The sequence below is a fragment of the Cetorhinus maximus genome, chromosome 15 (genome assembly GCF_964194155.1).
Source record: "Cetorhinus maximus chromosome 15, sCetMax3.hap1.1, whole genome shotgun sequence".
NCBI lineage: Eukaryota > Metazoa > Chordata > Chondrichthyes > Lamniformes > Cetorhinidae > Cetorhinus > Cetorhinus maximus.
This window is the reverse complement of record NC_135893.1, coordinates 95,697,863-95,720,811: the sequence shown is the minus strand read 5'-3', so window position 1 is coordinate 95,720,811 and position 22,949 is coordinate 95,697,863.

Here is a 22,949-nt window from a genome sequence, read left to right as displayed (position 1 = left end):
ATCCACCACTTTCAAACTTCACTCCCTCCACCACAGATGCACAGTGGCATCAGTGTGTACCATCTGCATGATTCACTGCAGCAACTCCCCAAGGCTCCTTCGACAGCACTTTACAAACCCATGATCTCTACCACCTAGAAGGACAAGGGCAGCAGGTACATGGGAACACCACCACCTGCAAGTTTCCCTCCAAACCACTCACCATCCTGACTTGGAAATATATCGCCGTTCCTTCACTGTCGCTGGGTCAAAATCCTGGAACTCCCTTCCTAACAGCACTGTGGGTGTAACCTACACCACATGGACTGCAGCGGTTCAAGAAGGCAGCTCACCACCCCCTTCTCAAGGGCAGTTAGGGATGGGCAATAAATGCTGGCCTAGTCAGCGATGCCCACATCTCGTGAACAGATATAAAGCAAAGTGATTGTGCAGTAGCAGTAATCCCAGAGGCTGGGCTGATAATTGAGCTCAAACTTCCCCCTAGGGGAGAATTTGAGAAATTTGAAAGTCTATTGTTATGAAATCCAATTGACCTTATGGGCAAGAGCAGAGCTCACCAACCCCAAGTCCCAGCAAATCTTGGACTAAATCTTGTCTAAACCTGTGTCATGTGACTGGCAGCGAAACGCCATTGGAGACAATTGCCCCAGGCAGGGAACAGGGAGAGGTCCCAAAGGGCAGTCCCAGGTGGGGGGACAGAGACAGGTCCCTGTTAAGTTAAGGTAAAAAATAAGATAGGAACGGAGAAAAAGTCTCTAAACAGGGAAAGGGCTGCAGGGAGAAGACTTTAAGTGAAGAGGGCTCAGGGAGAACCCCTGGCAATCGAAGAGTCTCAGGGGAAGCCCTGAAGATTCAAGAAGGCAACCCAAGGTTATTGACCCCATGCTGCAGGCCACTGGGGTAAAGGTACCCCTTTGGAGCAGTAGTGTTCTGCTCGGTATGGTAGAAGAGCTGAAGTTGTTCTTGTGAGTTGGTGTTTGAGTGTATCCTCGGGAATCCTGGGGAATGGAATCTCGGGAGACAAGGTTGAAACCCTGCAATGTGGGCAGTTGTTGATGCTGTGCAAGTTGGAGCAACATTTGGAGAGAATTCCCAGGTTAGATCTTCGAATGTGAAGACTGGAATCTCTTGTGAGGGAGTCAGAGTTTCGGTGAGATTGGTTGACTCACAGTGTTACTGACATCTGGGTGGGTTGTTGAGAAACCTGTGGACTCTGTTTTGGTCGCATCTGCCACTTATGTGGTGTGCTTGACCACAGAATGCTTGTTAATTCACACATACCCCATACTTACCCTGAATGTTAGAGTACAAAATAGATATTGTAAATTGTTTTATCTTTCTGATCTTGTGTAGTAAATTTTATCTTTGTTTGTTCAAAATCTGTGGAATCTTGTGGCTTTCTTCTCTTAGCGAGTGTCTTGAATCTCAAACCTTGTCTACTTTAAACATATTGGTCCCTGACCAGATCTTACTAACAACTTGGAGGTCTGGTCAAGTATCATAACATTATTTTGAAAATATGAAAATAAAAAGTTTCTATCAGTAAAATTGACCAAGCAACTGTCAGATTGGCGTGAAATGCTTCACTAGTGCGCTTTAGGGGAGAAGACCTCTTGCCCTAACCCGCTTTGGCCTTATATGTGACTCCAGTTGGGTGGTTGACTAACTGCCCTCTGAAGTGGCCATTCAGTTGGGTCACTACTTCTCAGGGCAACCAAGGGTGGGCAATAAAGGCCCAGTGTTGTCAGCTGCATCCGCATCCAAAGAGCGAATTCGCCGCAAGAAATAAATAGCGCTGCTTTAAAATTTTGGATATAGTCAAGCACTTGGCCACGAGGTGGGAATCCTGAGCAGAAACGCTTCCAAGTGTCTGTAAGGGATGGTAATGTCTCCACCATGTGGCCATAGAAATAACTGCAACAGTTACTACGATCACAAGGGGCTGAATTTTACCCTTGGTGGGCACACGCGATCGGCGTGACCGGTCAGGGAAACGACCGGCGACCACCGACTGCGATCAGTCCCCGGCCGCGATTTCATGCTGGCTGACCAACTGACAGCCAGCCAGCGTGAAACGCACCCCGAATGGCTCAGCGCTGCTGGGGTGAGGTAGGGGGGTGGGAAGAGGGCGGGCGACGATGTCACCGTGGGCGCTGGCGGGCGCTGTGAGAGAGTCCCCTGAGGGCAGACACCGCCTCAGGGAGCTGCAGACCTTCAAGTGATCAAAGTAAGGTTTAAAAAGCTGCCAAAAAAATGTCCACGCGTCACAATCAAGCACCTGAGAATATACCTCATAATAATGCTGTCCATAGATTTTATTGAATTTTATTTCCTAACGGAGTTTCATTCAGCCCTCGGATGAGGTTCGATGACAAATGTGAAGTCCGTCCGGCCGATTCGCCCGTCCGCCAACCGTAAGGTTGGACGGGCCACGAAAAATCGGAAACAATTGCGCCTTTAATGGGTTTAATTGCCCGTTTAATTGTCGGCGGGCGCGCTTCCGGCTACTGTGCGCACCCGCCGAGCGAAATATCGCGCCAGTGCGCGATGACGATGGGACGCTCCCTCGGGTCGGGCACTCCCCCAACCACGGGGCGTAAAATTCTGTCCCAGGACCCACAGGGAACTGGAATCCAACCCACCGTTCATAAGCAAGGTGTTTCCGGACTTAAGTATGGCGCAAACAAAATCACCTGCGTGGAAAAGGAATTGTGACATTTTACACCAAAGCTTCGAATCTGGACCATCTGTTTTATCTTACTTTCCCCACCAGTTACATAAAAAAACACGTTTGCAGGGAGCCCCTGTGCCAAGTGACGTTCCAAAGTGATGGGGTGTGAGTTGACAGTCACAGCGAAGTATCCCCCAGGTCCCCTCACACGCCTCCGGCCAGCTGATTGGCGGCAGCGGGCGGCAAAAGCTGGGGATCAGGTCCCACGCTGGAGATCCTGCAGCAGATCCCCTGGCCAAACCCCTTCGCCGTGAATTTGGCGGGAAGCCAGCAGGCCCCTCCCCCACCCCACGGCCTCAGGCTTTCAGGGCTCAGCCTGCCCACCTTCTCAATCCGAGCTGACGCAAAAACCAGGAGGGAACCAGCTAAACGTCGAAGGACGTCACTTTGCGAAGAGGCGCCCGCAAAAAACACAAAGCGCTGAGAAAAGACTGACAGTGCGATCAGTCTAGAACTGTCGGTCAAACTGTCGGTCAAACGCCACCCCCCCCTTTCAACTGTCTCATGTTGGCATCGAAGAGGTGTCAATATACAGTGGGCTTTGCAAGCTCCAAATTAACCATGACAAAGAGAGAGAGAGACACATAGCAACAATGGTTTGTCCTATTACACAAAGCAACTTAAGAAGTTAGTTAAAAGCGAAATACTGCGGATGCTGGAAATCTGAAACAAAAACAAAAATCGCTGGAAAAACTCAGCAGGTCTGATAGCATCTGCGGAGAGAAAAACAGAGTTAACGTTTCGAATCCGTATGACTCTTCTTCAGAAGAGTCTGATGAAGAGTCATACGGACTCGAAACGTTAACTCTGTCTTCCTCTCCACAGATGCTGTCAGACCTGCTGAGTTTTTCCAGCAATTTTTGTTTTTCTTGTGTAAGAAGTTAGCTATATGGTCTCAATTATACACACCGTATAAGGGGTCAAAAAAACTCAACGTTTTATGCAATCTACACAACCCTGTTGCCTACAGATCTCCAATACATTCAGTTAACACAGGTCCAGATCACCTATTTGCATAAAATAAGCTTAAAGTTTTCACTCATTGCAGGAACCTAGTTTCCCTCCATTTCATGTTCATAGATCCGCTGGCCTTAGGGACTAGTGAAAAACTTGCTAAACTGAACCTGGCATGTGAAAGTTATCCGTTTAACTACGAGTTCACCCCGGTAACCAGGATATCAGATAATTCTCGTTCCACTGCAGATGAAAAGCTTGTAAAACAATTTTTGTGGTGTCACATTACCCTCTAGTGACAGACCTACAATACTGCACCAACAACAAACACACAATTCAAGTGAATAAATGACAGAGCACTGAGAAGATTCTGTCTTAAAATGCCCGGCATTTTTGTTAGTGTAGAGAGAGGGAGAGTATTTTTTAAAGTTTTGACAACAAAATTGAATTGAAAATGTGCTGCTCATTTTATATGAATGATATAAAATGTTTATTTTATTTTTATTTGCTTTTGGAAACCTCATCCCGCCCGTGGATGAGGTTTCCTAAAAAAGTGTAAAGGCCGCCTGGCCTTTTTGCCTGCCCGCCAGCCGTAAGGTTGGATGGGCAGTGAAAAAATTTCTTTTAATTACCTTTTTAATGGCCTTAATAGGCCTTATAATTGTAAGAGCAATTTGACCAGTGCCACTCCTCCGCCCTTTCCTGTAGCCATGCAATTTTTTTTTCCCTTCATGTCCTGATCCAATTCTCTTTAGAAAGTCAAGATTGATCCTGCCTCCACCACACTCTCAGGCAGGGCATTTCAGATCCTAACCATGTGCTGTGTAATTTTTCTATTCCTTAAGGTTTTGCTTAACTTGCTGATCGCAATCACATTGCAACTTTGAATCGGACGTGAATGGCAATATTTCATCGAAGGACATTGTCATAGTTGGGTCAAGCCAAGTTGACTTTGACCCCCCTCCCTAACCCAAACCTCCAACCGGAGCTCTGACCCTGATGGAAAAGACCTTTAAAGCCCATCTTAGAAGGCAGGCCGGACCTGGGTTCACTATTTAATCCAGAAGACGGAGTTGTTAATAGCGCCAGCACCTCCTCAGCACCACAATGAAGGGTCAGCTTGGATTAAGGGCTCAATTCTGGAGCTTGAATCTATGACTTTCTGACCTGGAAGCAGGATCTGGAGCTAAGGCCGACAGGTAATAAGGTGAGTGCCCAGGTGATGTTTGTCAGGGTGAACTTCATTGCTCTGCTTGTTTTGGGATCTTTCATACTATCTGAGTAAGGTGGCTTGTTGAGGAAAGATGGTGGCAACAGTGGCCTGGCGGTAATGTCACTGGACTAATAATCCAGAGGATGTTCTAGGGACACAAGTTCAATGGTAGAATTTAAAGTCAATCAATAAATCTGGAATATAAACCTAGTCTCAGCGATGGTAACCATGAAACTACCATTGATTATTGTAAAGACCCATCTGGTTCACTAATGCCCTTTAGGGAAGGAAATCTGCTGGCCTTACCTGGTCTGGCTGACTTGACTCTTAACTGCCCTCTGAAATGGCCAGCAAGCTACACAGCTCATGGGCAATGAGGGATGCCCTTGCCAGTGACACCGACATCCCATTAAAATATATATTTTAAAATGTATGCGGATGCCCAGGCCCATCTCAAGCCAAACTTTCCGTGTCTTGAACCATTTAAAAAGTAATTCTATCCCAGCAAGAAGATGGGGCCTCAGCTTTGGAGCACAGCTCCAAAAATGCAGCACAGAGCACTGGCCTTGATTAACTCAATTCCCTATTTGGGCCTGAACAGCTAACTTTCTCAGTCAAGGACAACAGTGTCAACAACTGAGTCAAGTCAACATTGAGGAACTTACTTATTTTAAACATCCATCAGTAAGTATCCTGATGTTTTCAGATTGTTGTTACCAAACCCAAGTTTATTCATATTTCGTAAACACGAGCCTAGCCACCCTAATTATACATTGTGTCCAATTGTGCTCTCTACATAGTTAATCAGGATAAAGGCAGTCTAATTAAAGGCAACGAATCTAAAGTTAAGCCTATTGAAACAGTTCAAGGGCATCAAATGGACGCGATTGGGCCAGTCCTGTTCTTTAACAATATGACCTTGGATTGAATCCAGAAGGAGGGAGTTGAACGTTTTGTAAGGATCATGCATGTATGATTCCAGCAGTCTCAATCCAGTTCTTGGAGGGGTGGGGGGCTCAAATCCACAGTAGCAAACTGTTCACAACGAGGCAATAAATTAACCAGCCCTCTTAGGAAGGAAATTCCTCTGCGTGCTGTTTTGAGCATGTGGGGGTTGAAGTGTAGTTTGGTTACATCAGGTTTGCGCTACTTGAACGAAATTGATATTCCTGGTTTCAGCCTGTCCAAAGGAGTTGTCCAAGTGTAATTATTCCTAATGGAGAATAAGGAGTTAGAGGGGTTTGTGAAAGAATGGTCTTTTGTTTTGAACGTGTGGTTAAGATCTGGACAGTCCCTGCACTATGCTAGAAGTGGGAGAAATTCAGCATCGTTGCGGCTGTTTTTGGTCCTAAAACAGACCTAAAGATAATGAATCTAGCAGTGTGACAGTCTGGGCTTGAACTGTATGCGTGTTCAGGCCACTTCTAAATTTGTCAGTGCCTTGCCCTGGTAGTTGCTTGAAATGAACACAGGCTTCATTTCAACATTGAAATGAGGGCCCTGCAAGTGTTTCAGGGTCCATTAGCTAAAATTCATTGAGACACATCGAAACCAGGAAATGAGCAACTTTAATTATGTGGATGGATTCGAGAAGCTAGGGTTGTTCTCCTTGGAGGAGATTAAGCTGAGAACAGATTTGATAGAAATGATCATTTTGTAGAACAGAACTTGAGTATTGCTGAAAAAAGAGACATGCCGAATCTTTTTGTCTTGCACTCATCAGGACACTTCACAAGAAATTCAATATAAAGGGAAAACAACAATTTATATTGTATGTGAAGAGAGTGCTGATTAATTGGCAAATGAACTCTGATTGGTAGAGGCGTTGCCATGGTGAATGCGCTAGTAACTATCAGCCACCATCGTTGGTGCATTCTCCATGGAAATGCCTCTACCAATCAGTTCACTTGCCAACCAATCTGCATTCTCTTCATATACAGTAGAAATAATTGTTTTCCCCTTAGATTGGTAGTCTTGTGAAGTGTCCTGATGAGTGCAAGGTGAAAAGCTCCAACTTGTCTCTTTTTTCCCTCAATACTCAAGATTTGATAGAGTTGTTCAACATCATGAGGGGTCTAGACAGAGTAGATAGGGCTAGGGCTGCAACCAGTTCTTTATCATCTACAACGGACTAAAGCAGACGTATTTTTCAGGTGAGGTTTATCTTTAATCTTGTCTCAATACAGAGCCAGGTGACTCACAAATGTTCCTCCTGTCAGCATATTAAGAGTGCAGGTCACTGTCAGTCCACACTCACGCCACCACACTACCATCTCCCCCACATGTCCAGTGTCTACGCTGGCTGAAGTTGGTCAGGCTCTGACTGGCGGGTCATATCATGGTGCCCGATTGGCATCTGAAGATACTGATGCCGGAGGACCCATTTAAGACAGAATTTACCTAGTTCATCTGCCACATGGCGCTAGCCATGTTCAACACAGAAACCTTTGCTTTATATATAGAGGTATAGAGTACAAAAACAAGGGAGTTGTGGTGAAACACTGTTTCAGCCTCAACTGGAGTATTGTGCCCAATTCTGGGCACTGTGCTTTAGGAAGGATGTGAAGGCATTGGGGCGGATGCAGAAAAGATTTCTGAGAATGGTTTCAGGAATGAGGGACTTCTGTTATGTCGATAGATTGGAGAAGCTGGGGTTGTTCTCCACAGTGAAGAACAGATTGAGAGGAGATTTGATAGAGGTGTTTGAAATCACGAAGGGAGAAACTGTTACCATTGGCGGAAGGGTCGAGAACCAGAGGGTCACAGATCTAAAGTGATTGGCAAAAGAAGCAAAAGGCAAAATAATTATTTGCAGTGAGATTGGACAGAGTTCTGACATACATAACAGATAGAGTTCAAAGTGATTGGGGTGGTGGGAGGGGAGGGGGAATCCATGACTGATCCTGATTCCCCATTCCGCAGCAATAACCAAAACAGATCTCTGGGGTTCTCCTGGTTTCCTGATCAGTACTTGGTCTCGCTCTTTCTCTGATAGAGCCATAGAGCCACTGCAGCACAGAAGGAGGCCATTCAGCCCAGCGAGTCTGTGCCAGTTGTCTGTAGAACAATTCAGTCCATCCCATGGCTCTGCAAGTTTATATCCCTCAAGTGTCCATTTTGTTGGGAAGACATTGGGGATTCTAGAAGAACATTCCATGTGTCCCTGTTTGTAAGTAAAAGATTGAATATTGCTGAAAAGAGAAGACACGCTTCTGAAACCTTTTGTCTTGCATTCATCAGGACAAATGCAAGAATGCCAAATTTCAAACGATCACAACAATTTATACTACAGGAGAAAAGGGTGCTGATTGGTTAACAAATAGAATATTTACATCTTTGAACCATCAACAGATGCCAATCAAGTGTGATAGTTACTTAGAGCGTGTTTGCTTCAAACCTTAATTTTTTTATTTTGTAAGCAATTTTTTATGCAATATGAACTCAATCACAATGAGGAAAATGCCATTCCGCTGAGCTTAATGTGCATTATGAAGATTACAAAACACAAAACATGTACATCACCATCTATTTTGTTCACTCTCCTGCAACAGAAAAAGGCCTCTGTTTTAAAATAACTCAATATACATTTCACCTGAATAAAAATTTTGAAACTTATCCTCTTGCTTTTCTTGAAATAACTTTGAGAAACCTTCGAGCAGAAACTGCTACAGCCTTCATCTTTTAGGCTGACTGCTACTGATGCATTCTAGAAAATTAGGTATGCTGAACAATTCAAATTCAGACTGCAGTCACAGCTGTGAACAAAAATAGAATTCTCACTGATCAATCTTACTTGCTATCTCGCAACCAACACCACAAAAAAACTGCCCACTTATCACGTTGTTGTTTGTAGGAGCTTGTGGGGTTCAAAATTCTGACCATGTTAGTCCACATTTCAACATTTCAGAAGTATTTAACTTGCTATGAAACACCTTGGGACATCCCAAACTTGCAAGAGGCGCTGCAAGAATGCAAATTCTTTCTTAGTTCCTCATTGTGTATTCACACTGTATTCAACTTGGCTGCTGTGAGTTTGCTTGCAAAGTACCTTAGGATGTTCTGAAGATGTGATAAGGAACTATATAAAACAAGGTGCTTACTTCATATGTGGATGCAATTAAAAGATAATCCATCAAAAAACACCCAGTGCAACCCTTGTACTAGGAGATGGAATGTAACTACTGCAATCGAGGAAAAAGGCTGCCAACTAAATGCCATCTATTTATTGACTCTAAGCTGGACAGATCAGGAGGGTTCCAGGTTTGACCCGCAGTCTGTGCCGATTGTGTGAAGTTCGACACCGTCCAGGACAAAGCAGCCTGCTTGATCAGCACCCCCATCCACCGCCTTCAATGTCCACTCCCTCCACCACCAGCACACGGTAGCAGCAGTGCATACCATCTACAAGATGCACTGCAGCAACTCACCAAGGCTCCTTCGACAGCACCTTCCAACCCCACGACCTCTACCATCTAGAAGAACAATGGCAACGGGGGCAAGGGAACACCACCACCTGGAAGTTCCCCTCCATGTCACTCAACATCCTGATTTGGAAATATATCGCCGCTCCTTCACTGTCGCTGAATCAACATCCTGGAACTCCCTTCCCAACAGCACTGTGGGTGTACCTACACCACATGGACTGCAGCGGTTCAAGGCGGCAGCTCACCAGCACCTTCTCAAGGACAATTAGGGATGGGCAATAAATGCTGGCCTAGCCAGCGATGCCCACATCCCATGAAAATAAAAATTTTTAAAGACTGACCAGGTCTTGACCCACACAGCCGTGGCATCACTAAATTCTTCTCAGTTGAGTTCGGGAAGGAAATGCTTAGCCAAGATACCCATTTCTAATCACAGGAGCCTGGAGTAGGCCATGTGGCCCATCGAGCCTGCTCTGCAATTCAATACGATCATGGCTGATCTTGGGCTTCAACTCCATTTTCCCACCCACTCCACTTAATATATATTTTTCTTTTCCCACCTGTTTCCTTCATTTTTAAATGTATTTCCATCCATTGTTTTATCTCCCACCCCGCCCCCACTAGAGCTATCTGTCACTTGCTCGTCCTGCTTTCCACCCTTAATGTCCCCATTAGCACATTTCTTAGCTAATATCACCACCGTCAACACCCCTTTGTCCTTTTGTCTATGACATCTTTGGCAATCTCTTCTTTGCCTCCACCTATCACTGTCCCTCTATCCAGCTCTACCTGTCCCACCCCCCTTCAACCAGCTTCTATTCCACCTCATTTCTTTATTTCTCAGTTCTGACGAAGAGTCATACGGACTCGAAACGTTAGCTGTGTTCCTCTCCGCACAGGCTGTCAGGCCTGCTGAGTTTTTCCAGCTATCTTTATTTTTGCCCCTTATCCTTGAATTCCCTGAGAGGCCAAACATCTGTCTATCCCAGTCTTAAATGTATTCAACGATGGAGCACCCACAACTCTCTGGGATAGGGAATTCTAAAGATTCCCAACCCTTTCAGTGAAGGAATTTCCCCTCATCTCAGTCCTAAACAATTAGCCCCTTCTCCTCAGATGATGCCCCCCAACCCCAAGAATTAGACTCCCCAGCCAGCAGAAACACCGGTTGATCATCATACAACAGCTGGCTGGACATTCTCAATGGTCATGCCACCCACTTACCAAGCCCCCACCCCAGTCCTTTAATCTGATAGGAAAGAAGAGTTTGTAAATGGAAATATATGCACTTTGTCAAACTCCATTTACAGAAATGAACCACTACATGATGCTAAAGATATACCCTGTACACTCACTGGTGATTCTCAATAACATCTTGTTATACAGATTTTTTATGAATAGAACATTTAACTAGAAGCAGTTTATTTTTTGCCTAGATCTCCCCTTGATATAAGAAGGATCAATTTAGTGACATGATGAATAGGGACTCCTTGCCACTGTCTTCCATTCCCATACACTGCAACAGTGCCACATCTGGCGGAACTCATTACTGACCATCTGCTCCCCAAACTGGTTTTAATCAACAGTTTAAAATGTAAAGCAAGGCAATAAGAGGAGGCGGGGGCTACTCCAATCCAAAATGTCAGAATAAGTTAAAAAAAACATGAAGTGTGGTAAAGTGTAGCTTGCAGGAGCAGGAACAGTTTGTTGAACTTTGTGCTCCGAGGTTGACCTGTTAGTTCTCCAGCCTGCTCCATTATTAACACCAGTCTGCAGATGTTGACCATGCTAATGTGGGCACTGTGATATGTCTCCCTGGAAACGCAAGTGTCACGGAGCACAACAAGACTCAGCCACAGGCTGCGCAATGGTTTGCATCTCACATCATAGTAGTGGAATCCTAAATATGGGAATACTGAGTAAAACACATGACACTCCCACCCCATTTCCTGTTATAATTCCAAACCTTGGCAGTTACATCAAGGCAGAGATACTTGAATAAAGCCAGTTAATGCATCCACACCAGTGAACCCTTTCTCCTCTGTGAAAAAAAAACTATAACCAGTCTAAAAAGAAACTAAACTTCACATAAGATAACAGTCAAGTTCCTTTGAGAGAAATAACATTTTTAACCGGTTAGTTATTTATATATAAAACCTCTTTGGTGAAAAGCGTTAGGTAAGTGTCCCTGTAGCAGTTATTCTCAGAAACTATCAGCTCATCTTAAAAGTTCAGTGTTGCTGGTATGAATGCAACCATGATGAGGGAAGGGGAGGTCTGATTGATTGTTCTAACAGCCTCCTTTTAGCCAAATGTGATTGGGTTTAATACCCTTCAGTCCCACCCTCCAGTTTATGTGACTAATCCGATAACCTCTGGTTCTGCCTTGGAAACTCTTTCAAGTTATCAACAGTCACAGATTGCAACTCTTTTCGAGTACAATCACAGTTCTTGGTTTCCAGGAGTGGGACATGAACCCACAACCCTCTGATTCAAAGGCAAGGGTGCTATGAACTGAGCCACAGCTGACACCTCTAAAATGTCAAATTCCCCTGAGGAAGGGACCTTAGTTGCCTTGGATCTGAACTGGTTTGTTAATGGTGATAATTGCAGCAGGGAACGAAAAGCTGATTGATCTTGTTACAAGCTGGTTCATGTGTTGGAACCCTGACAGCCATCTTAAAACCCTGATGGTTGCTATATGGAGATGGGGAGGACTTTATTTTTGGTTCTGATTAAGATGATGGTGATCAATGCTGAGATATGCTATACCACTCTTACATAGTGTCTCAAATCGCATAAAACAGTTTGAAAGTAATTTACCCTACTTCACAGTGTCTCAGTAGTCCCGCTTAATCATTGTACTTCTTAAGGAACACTTGGTTTGGTGACAATTCATGCATAGTTCTGCGCTGTGGGACCAGATTCAGTAATCAAACGATTGAGATTGTAAAAATTCATTTTATACATAATGTTTTCAGCCAACAGGGAAGCAGCTTTCATACTATGATTCTAGGCCAAGGGTGGGGAACCTATTCCTTATCATGGGCTATTCACACGTAGACAAACTTAATCATTGTCCACACACACACATAGGGCAGAATTTTTCTCTGGTCGGGCGGGTGCGCACCCGACCCGAACGAGAGTAAAATAGTGCGTGATGACGTTGGGTGAACGTCCCGATGTCATCGCGCACTCTCGTGATATTTCACTCGGTGGGCGCACACGAGATACAGCATTGCCACATTTGCATATTTTACTCACTCAAGGGGCTGATGAACAAATTGCGGAAAGATAAGGTTTGGCCAACAATAGACGGAATTTCCAAAAAAAAAAAGCTGTGGTTTTAAGGAAAGAAACACCTGCTGAACAAAAGTGTATTAAGCAATAAATTGTTAATTTAAAAAAGAGTAACTTATAAAATTGACCAGAGTGTGAGAGGGTCAGTGTGTGTGTGTCCAGCTCACTCCCAGTCTCCGGGTGCTCACTCACTCACCCTCACCCACTGTGAGTGGGGGTGTGTGTGTGTATGTGTTGGTGTGTGGTGGTGGTGAGAGTGAGTGAGAAACCAGAGAGTGGCCGCAAGGCAGACTTGCACTCCACCACCACCGGCAACACATTCAGTCTCTTGTACTCTTCACCCCCTTCACACACTCAGTCTCTCACACTCCCCGCCACCCCCCCACACAGTCTTTCACAATTCCTGCCCCCCCAACACACTCAGTCTCTTGCACTCCTCACCCCCTTCACACACTCAGTCTCTTGCACTCCCTGCATCTCCCCACACAGTCTTTCACAATTCCTGCCCCCCCAAAACCCTCAGACTCTTGCACTCCCTGCCCCACACAATCTCTTACAGTCCTAGCCCCCACCCCCCTGCACACTCAATCTCTTGAACTCCTAGCCCCCACCACACACACTCAGTCTCTCACACTCTGTGTAAGCTGTGTGTGGACCTGGAAGACATGGGTACAGTCCACAATGAATACTTTGCGTCGGTCTTCACAATGGAAAAGGACGACGCAGATATAGACATCAGGGTGGAGGGCTGTGAAATATTAGAGGAAACTAACATAGAGAGAGAGGAGTAGTACCTAGCTAGTATGCAAGTTTAGCAGCCTTAAAAATGGATAAATCCGCAGGCCCAGATGAGATGTATCCCAAGCTGTTGAGGGAGGCAAAGGAAGAGATATCAGGGGCCCTGGCAGTAATTTTCAAATCCTCTTTGGCCACAGGTGATGTGCCAGAGGACTAGAGGACTGCTAACGTTGTCCCATTATTCAAAAAAGGGAGGAAGGGATAAACCAGGGAATTAGAGGCCAGTCAGTCTAACCTCGGTAGTGGGGAAGTTATTAGAAAGAATTCTGAGGGACAGAATATATCAGCACTTGGAGAGACATGGACTAATCAGGGATAGTCAGCGTGGATTTATTAAGGGAAGGTCGTGTTTGATAAATTTGGTTGAATTTTTTGAGAAGGTATTCAGGAGTGTTGATGAGGGCAATGCATTTGATGTGGTCTACATAGACTTTAGCAAGGCTTTTGATAAGGTCCCTCATGGCAGACTGGTCAAGAAAGTCAAAGCGCGTGGGATCCAAGGCAAAGTTGGCTGAGCGGCAGGAAGCAGAGGGCGATGGTAGAGGGATGTCCCTGTGATTGGAAGTCTGTTTCCAGTGGGGTTCTGCAGGGCTCGGTGCTGGGGCCCTTGCTGTTTGTGGTGGACATAAATGATTTGGACTTAAATGTAGGTGGTATGATCAAAAGGTTCGCGGACGGCACGTAAATTGTTAGGTTGGTAAATAGTGAGGAGGATAGCCGTAAACTGCAGGAGGACATCAATGACTGGTCAGGTGGGCAGAGCAGTGGCAAGTGGAATTCAACCTGGAAAATTGGGAGGTAATGCACTTGGGGAGGGCTAATAAGGCAAGGGATTACACTATGTATGGTAGGACCCTGGAAAGTACTGAAGATCAGAGGGACCTTGGTGTGCATGTCCACAGATCCCTGAGGGTAGCAGGGCAGTTGGGTAATGTGGTTAAGAAGTCATTTGGGATACTTGCCTTTATTAGCTGAGGCATAAACTATAAGAGCAGGGAGGTTATGCTGTATAAAACGCTGGTCGGGCTACAACTGGAGTACTACATGCAGTTCTGGTGACCACATTATAGGAAGGGTGTGATTGCACTGGAGAAGGTGCAGAGGAGATTTACCAGGATGTTGCCTGGGCTGGAGGGTCTGAGCTATGAGGAAAGATTGGATAGGCTGGGGTTACATAGAAACATAGAAAATAGGAGCAGGAGTAGGCCATTTGGCCCTTCGAGCCTGCTCTGCCGTTCATTATGATCATAGCTGATCATCCAACTCAATAGCCTGCTCCCGCTTTCTCTCTATTTCCTTTGATCTGTTTCGCCCCAATGAGCTATATGTTGATTTCCTTGGAGCAGCGAAGGTTGAGAGGGGAACCTGACACAGGTGCATAAGATGATGAGGGCCATAGATAGGGTGGATAGGAAGCACTTTTTCCTTTTGTAGAGGTCAATAACCGGGGGCATAGATTTAAAGTAAGAGGTAGAAGATTAAGCGGGGGAGTTGAGGAGAAATTCTTTTCACCCAGAGGGTGGTGGGAGTCTGGAACTCACTGCCTGAAAGGGTGAGTGAGTCAGAAACTCTCATAACACTTAAGAAGTATTTAGGTATTCACTTGCATTGCCATAGCCTCCAGGGCTATGGGCCAAGCGCTGGAAAATGGGATTAGTGCAGTCAGATCTTTGTTGACCGGCGTGGACATGAAGTCCAAATGGACTCCTTCTGTGCTGTTAACGTCTATGAGTCTATGAGTCTAACCTTTCAAACAGCTGCGTCACTGTTCTGTGGAACACCTCCGGAGCTGAATTAATACCAAAAGGTAAGCGTAAAAACCTGTATCGCCTGTGTGGTGTGCTGAAGATACAAATGTAGGAACTGCATTCACCCAGCTTGACCTGCCAGAAGCCTGAACTCGCATCCAAGACTGAATAGTTTTTAGCATCGGCTAATTTACACGCGATCTCTTCCACTGTGGGCAGCTGGTAATGCTCTCTCTGTACTGTCTGGTTTAGGTGTCTGGGATCCAGACAGGCTGGCATATTCCCATCCGATTTTTCTACAATTACAGTTGGATTAAGCCACTTTGTCAGTTCTTCAATTTTCTTGATGATGTTAAAATTCTCCATTTTGTCCAACTCTGCTTCCAGTCGCTCTCTCAACATTACTGGTATTTTCCTGGGTGGGTGTATTTTGGGTGTCAAAGTTTTGCCAATCCTGATGGAGCGTTCTCCTCTTAGGCAGCCAATCCCCTGGAACACATCTTTACACACGCTCAGGATGACAGTCATTATTCTCTTGATTAGTTTCAGATTTTCACAAACTTTGATTCCAAGAATGGGTTTGGCATCAGTTTTCACCACTATGAATGGAAATGCTTGAGACTGTTTTTCGTAGTTCACTTGAAGTGTGCACTTGCCTTCTACTGCAATTTTTTCATCTGTATAAGTAGACAGCTTCACTTCTGTTTTAGTTAGCTGTTTCTCTTTGCTTACCTTATGATACAGGCTGATGGGAATGACATTTGCTTTGTGCACCTGTGTCAAGCTTGAAATTCACCATCATGTTGGCAATTTTTAAATCAACCTTCCATTCGTCTCCTTTGGAATTTGTTGTTACTGCGCCAATGAAAAGTTCCATTTCAGTGTCTGTGTCAATCGTGTGCACTTTCTTCAACTTACATATCTGAGCGAAGTGATTTAGTTTATCACAGTTCTTACACTGCTTTCCATAGGCTGGACAACTACATGGTAAATGCTCTGTTCTATATCGGCTGCATTTAAATATTTTAATAGCAGTTTTGTTCAGGCTGCCCATTTGTTCTTTCCCGGGACTGTTTCTGTTTAACTGCATCTAACTGCTTGACCGTGTGCGTATTAGCATCTTCTGTCATCTGTTTAATCTGGCATTTTTTTGTCTCTCCCGCTCTTTATTGCTTTCTCCAGCGTGAGATCAACTTCTCTCAAAAGCCGTTCTCTCAGAGTGTCATTTGCGATTCCGCAAATTATTCTATCTCGGATGAGTGATTCTTCAAGCTCTCCAAATTCACACGATTTAGCTCATTTTCTCAGCTCAGTTACATACTGACTAGTGTTGTCACTGCCTTGTGTGCACATTAAAAAAATCAGTATCTTTCCCATGTGATGTTTTTCTTAGGGCTGCAGCGGGCTTTGAATTTTTCCATTAATTCTTTCAAGTCATTTCGTTTCTCATCACTTTCAAATGTGTGTGTTATAGACTTCTAGGGCTTCTTCCCCTGGTACATGAAGAAAGATGGAAGAGTGTACCTGAGGGTCTTTTTTATCACTGCCCATCGCTGTGAGGTACAGCTCGAATCGCTGCCGGAACATCCTTCAGTTTTCGGCGAGATTTCCCTCCAGATTGAGCTTTGTCGGTGTCTTGTTTTTTGTTTCAATGATGCACACAGGCCGTTGACATCGTAGCTGAGCCAACTTTATTGATAACACATTTTCATGGCATAAACACATATCTCTGCAGTAACTGAATTCTATCAAGGCAGGTTCCAACATGGGCTATCTGACCTTCAGCCTGCAGGTCAGGTGACCCCATATCTAGTACACCATTTAGTATCTAATACTGGAGTCCACTACCACAATCCACGATTATCATGACATCCTCCATGGGCCCAACGCATCTTCAACCTCCCTGGCTGCCAAAGCTTCACCTTCCCGGGCTGCCAAAACTTCACCCCCACCTCTGCCCGCCAAAATTTCACTGTCCACGGGCCCAACATACAAGGCTCTCCAGGCTGGAGCACAGATATACCTTTGCTGCCCTGGCCCGGCACCCCTCAGCATACTTACCAATGCTGTGTTCACCGCTCCTCCAATCAGAGACTGTTTCTCTCCCTCATTTGAACATAAGAACATAAGAACCAGTAGCAGCAGTAGGCAATTCAGCCCCTCAAGCCTGCCCTGCCATTCAATACGATCATGGCTGATCACATTTTGGCCTCAACTCCAATTTCCCACCCTCTCCCCATAACCTTTCAACCCATTACTAATTAAAAATCTGTCCATCTCCTCCTTAAATTTATTCAGCGTCCCGGCATCCACTGCACTCTGAGGTAGTGAATTCCACAGATTCACGACCCTTTGAGAAGAGTAATTCCTCCTCATCTCTGATTTAAATCTACCACCCCTTAGCCTAAAACTATGGCCTCTCGTTCTAGAATGCCCCACAAGGGGAAACATCCGCTCCATGTCTACTTTGTCTATCCCCTTTAGCATCTTATATACCTCAATTAGATCTCCTCTCATCCTTCTAAACTGTAGTGAGTATAGGCCTAAACTGCTCAATCTCTCCTCATAAGACAAGCCCCGCATCTCTGGAATCAATCTAGTGAACCTCTTCTGAACTGCCTCCAATGCAACTAAATCCTTCCTCAAGTAAGGGGACCAAAACTGTGCACAGTACTCCAGGTGCGGTTTCACCAATGCCTTGTACAGTTGCAACAACACTTTCCTATTTTTATACCCTATTCCTTTAGCAATAAATGCCAAAATTCCATTTGCCTTCCTTATTACCTGCTGTACCTGCATACTAGCTTTCAGTGATTCATGCATGAGGTCATCCAGATCCCTTTGCATTGAATCATTCTGAAGTTTCTCTCCATTTAAATAATAAGTCGCCTTTTTATTCTTCCGACCAAAATGGATAACCTCACACTTATCCACGTTAAATTCCATCTGCCAAATTTTGGCCCATTCACCTAACCTGTCCATATCCATTTGTAAATTTATTATTTCTTCATTGCAGCTTACTTTCCCACCTGTTTTGGTGTCATCTGCAAAGTTAGCTGTAGTACCTTCTATCCCTGAATCCAAGTTATTTATATAGATTGTAAATAGTTGGGGCCCAAGGACTGAACCCTGTGGCACCCCATTAGTTACACCTTGCCATCCAGAAAAAGACCCATTTATCCCGACTCTCTGCTTTTGTTGGTTAGCCAATCATCTATCCAAGCTAATATATCACCCCTAGCTCTGTGTGACCTTATCTTGTGTATTAATCTTTTGTGCGGCTCCATATCAAAGGCCTTCTGGAAGTCCAGATATACTACACCTACAGGATCCCCATTATCCAATTTGCTTGTCACATCTTCAAAGAACTCTAACAAATTAGTCAAACACAATTTACTCTTCATAAAACCATGCTGACTCTGATGGATTGCATTTTGACTTTCCAAATGCCCCATTACTACTTCCTTAATAATGGATTCCAACAATTTCCCAATGACAGACGTTAAACTAACTGGTCTATAGTTTCCTACTTTCTGCCTCCCCCCACTTTTTGAATAAGGGCATTATATTAGCATTTTTCCAATCCACTGGAACCTTTCCAGAATCCAGGGAATTTTGGAATATTATAGCCAATGCATCCACTATCTCCACTGCCACTTCCTTTAAGTCCCTGGGATGTAGGCCGTCAGGCCCTGGGGACTTGTCACCCTTTAATCCCAATAGTTAGCTCAGTACTTTTTCTCTAGTGATGGTGATTGTTCTAAGTTCCTCCTTCTCTTTACCCTCTGCACTATCTGTTGCTATTGGGGTGGTGCTAGTGTCCTCCACCATGAAAACTGAGGCAAAATATTGATTATATTATATTATATTATATTAGCGTCTTTGCCATTTCTGCGTTCCCTACTATTAACTCCCCAGTCTCATCTCCAAGGGACCAACATTCACTTTAGCTACTCTCTTTCCTTTTATATACTTGTAGAAGCTTTTGCTATCAGTTTTTACATTTTGCGCTAGTTTTCTTTCATAATTTGCCTTTGCTCCTTTTATTATTTTTTTATTAATCCTTTGTTGATCTTTAAAAGTTTCCCAATCTTCCAGCCTGCCACTGACCTTTACAATTTGGTATGCCTTAGTTTTTGCCTTTATGTTATCTTTAACTTCCTTGCTTAGCCATGGATGCTTTTTCCCCCTCTTACCATCTTTCTTCCTCTTTAGAATATATTTTACTTGGGACGAATTGAATATCTTCTTAAATATCTGCCGCTGTTCATCAATTGTGCTACCTTGTAGTCTTCTTGCCCAGTCCACTAGGGCCAAATCTGCCCTCATGCCTTTGTAGTTACCTTTGTTTAACTCCAGAACACTAGTGTGGGACTCAAGTTTCTCGCTCTCAAACTGAACTTGAAATTCTAGCATGCTATGATCACTCTTTCCAAGAGGATCCTTTACTATGAGATCATTAATTAATCCCATCTCATTACACAAAATCAAATTCAGAATAGCCTGCTTGGTTCCACAACATATTGCACCAAGAAACAATCTCTAATACACTTGATGAACTCTCCCTCGAGGCTACCCTTGCCAATTTGATTAGTCCAGCCTATATGCATATTAAAATCACCCACGATTATTGTCGTGCCTTTCTTAGATGCTCCCAGTATTTCCTGGTTTATACTGTGACCTACTGCTGAACTACTGTTTGGGGACCTATAGATTACTCCCACCAGGGACTTCCTTCCCTTGCTGTTACTTATTTCCACCCAGACTGACTTTACGTCTTGCTCTCCAGTGCCCATATCATTCCTCACTATAGCACTGATATCTTCCTTTACTAACAAAGTTACACCACCTCCTTTTCCTTCCTGCCTATCCTTCCAAAACACTGTTGATAGGAATACTAGTGAGCAGAATCTTCCATTCAAACTCACCTGTATGACCGGAATTTTGAAAACTGGCTCCGGGGGTTTGTGGGCCATTTGCTGGACAAGCCTGTTATACAGCATCGGTTTTCAACCCGCCGATCTCCATGAAAGAATACCTCATTGGAATTTGATCCTGGACCCTGGAGCTCATGTGAACCAATATTTATTTTTCTCAGTGGTCTCTGTACTGTAAATCCTTCTTTTCTCCATCCCTCTCCTTTCTGTCTGAGTGTGGAGGTAACATAGCAAACACTCCTTCCCGCGTTCATCCTATTTCGAGTTTGCTGTGGGATTATCAATGGAAAATTGGGTTGCACCAAAACCAATGGGTTGGGGAAATATGCCACCACTTAAAAAGAGGGAAACAAATCAAAACACCTTTCTGCTTATGAATGGGTGGTGAGAGGAGAAATTAGTGCTGTTTAAATTAACCCCCTCCTGTCCATAACAGAAATTGGGAGCTCAAGTCCAGGAAAACCCATTTGAATTTGACCAGAGTCCAAGTTTAAGACACAAGCCAAATCTGATATAAAAGAGTCAACTGGGAGCCTAAAGGAAAAATATCTTCCCTCCAGAGCAGGAGCTGCAAAATCTTTAGCACTTCTGAAGCTGTAGAATCCTGTACTGGGATTTTGACTCCAATTTAATAAACTACAGGAAATTTGTCTCTTTACAGATGATGATGCTGTCTCCATATCCTCAGCAATTCTTCCCATTGCCCATAGTGGAGCAGCCTCATACAGAAATATGGCTCCCTTACCACTGCCTACAGAAGGTAGACAGTCCTCCCAAAATACTTTTGGGAATTCATCTCTTCATCCTTTACTGAAAGGCTTAAAGGAAAAAAATAACCAAATTCTTAGGTCGTCTAACTTCATGGAAATCTCAGATGTTCAATGCCTTTTCAGTCTTCAATGCTGCAGATACGGGTGTGACAGTCTTCCCTGAAGTTGAAGATCATTCCTCTTCTGAAGGTCTTTCCGAATGGTGTGAGGGAGAAACTAGTTTCTCAGAGTTCTGAGTTCTCCACTTCTAGTCCCAGAGGGTCCGATGGGCGATTCTCTTTGGTCTTCTCTTTCTGAACAGTCTCTTAATGAAAAGTCCTCATTGTCCTTGCAGTTCAGCCATCCTGAACCCTACACCCTACTTACCAGAGATGCTGATAAAGTGTTGTCCTATTCTGCAAATGACCAAACCCTATCAACTGCAGAAGAAAACTCTGTTTCCAAGACATCTTCCCTCAGGACCAAGAATACAGTGAGAGCTTGAATCCCCCGGGACTGTGACTTGGGGTGGGGGGGGTGGGGGGGGGCGGGTAGTAGGAGTTGAGTTGGGTAGAATCTGTAGTTGTAAAACGGAAGTTACAGGAATGCAATTTAAATAGTTAAAGATATAGTTTTATATTGTTGTTGAAAGTGGGATAGTATACTTGGGGTGAGGCGTAGTATAAAGGGTTAACAGATGGGATATGCTAATGTGTGATGTAGATGATAATGTGTCACTGACATCAGTCAGTCATGTGTTAGACTCTCTTGAGAGCGAGGTTGGAACACCATGCCTGCTCTATAATTTGTTCAGAAGTAGTACTAATAAACAAGAGTTAAGCAGGTACCAGAGTATGACTACAGTCTGTCTACTAACCAAGTACCACACCAACTGTCCACAGACAGAGGGACCATCTCAGAACAGTTATCTAAAATTTATCCTCTCTGATTACTGCTCTCGTCGACAAGTAAAAATAATCCATCACTGTTTACCCGATGACGCTGAAGACCCCATTCAGGCCGCTCTTCAATTTTCTCAGCTCCAGGGATGAGACTCTCTCATCAAGTCTTTCTTCATGGAATTCAACCCTTATCATGAACCACAACTTGCTGTTGCCAAGGTGGTAGCAGTTTTGCCTCTGAATCATAAGATTGTGGTTTCAAATCACACCACAGGGGCTCGAGTACAAAAATCAAGGTTGGAATCCCAGTGCAGTACTGAGGGGGAGGTGCTGTCTTTCAGATGTGATGTTAAACTGAGGCCCAGAGTGGATGTAATAGATCCCATGGCACTACTTCAAAAAGTAGGGGAGTTATCCCTGGTGACATGGCCAATATGTATCCCCCAATCAAAAATATTTTATCTGGTCATTATTGTTCCGAGATGGGTCCTTCTACCTTGGACTCTAGGCGTGGGACTTGGTTCTTAGACTGTAGACACACTTTGGTATCTGCTTAACACTTGTTCATTAGCACAACTTCCAAACAGGTTTCAAGGTAGGCATGTTGCTCCTAGGCATGAATCCAGAAGTAAGATTAGAGGATATGTAACTTCACATTTGGCTACCCTGGATTGTATCTGCCACCTCAATGCCCATTCTCCTGAGAGAGAGGCTGGCATGTGACTGACTGATGTCAGTGTTACATCATCATCTACATCATACATTAGCACATCCCTTCTGTGAAACCTTTATACTACAATTGCTGTTTATGGGAGCTTGTTATGTGCAAATTAGAGGCCATGTCTTCTGCATTACAATCGTGACTACACTTCAAACGTACATCATTGCCTGTAAAGCGTTTTGAGGCACTGCGGTTTTAAAAGGTTCTACATAAATTGAAGGGTTTTTAAAAATTTATGCTTTATTGTTTCCACCCTTTATATGTGCATCTTCTGAGGTGTCCTAAACTACATACATTAATCCAACTACGCCCAATTGGGGTCCTCTAATTTTATCTTCCTACAATTGGGTTCTGTGGCTCTTTAGAGAAAACCAAGGATTTTGTTTGCCATTTTAAGACTTTTTTAAAAAATTCGTTCATGGGATGTAGGCATCACAGGCTAGGCCAGCATCTATTGCCCATCCATAATTGC